This window comes from Arachis duranensis, chromosome 7 (genome assembly GCF_000817695.3).
Source record: "Arachis duranensis cultivar V14167 chromosome 7, aradu.V14167.gnm2.J7QH, whole genome shotgun sequence".
NCBI classification, from domain to species: domain Eukaryota; kingdom Viridiplantae; phylum Streptophyta; class Magnoliopsida; order Fabales; family Fabaceae; genus Arachis; species Arachis duranensis.
Window position 1 is genome coordinate 51,766,952 of NC_029778.3, and position 519 is coordinate 51,767,470.

The window sequence follows — 519 nt, forward strand, 5'->3', positions numbered from 1 at the left end:
CTAGGGTTTACAGAGATGAGTAAATGACATAAAAATCCACTTCCGGGCCCACTTGGTGTGTGCTTGGGCTGAGCAATGAAGCATTTTCGTGTAGAGACTTCTCTTGGAGTTAAACGCCAGCTTTTGTGCCAGTTTGGGCGTTTAACTCCCATTCTTGTGCCAGTTCCGGCGTTTAACGCCGTGCAGTTTTGAGCTGATTTAGAACGCCAGTTTGGGCCATCAAATCTTGGGCAAAGTATGGATTATTATACATTACTGGAAAGCCCAGGATGTCTACTTTCCAACGCCGTTGAGAGCGCGCCAATTGGGCTTCTGTAACTCCATAAAATCCACTTCGAGTGCAGGGAGGTCAGAATCCAACAGCATCTGCATTCCTTTTCAGCCTCTGAATCAGATTTTTGCTCAGGACCCTCAATTTCAGCCAAAAAATACCTGAAATCTCAGAAAAACACACAAACTCATAGTAAAGTCCAGAAAAGTGAATTTTAACTAAAAACTAATAAAAATATAATAAAAACT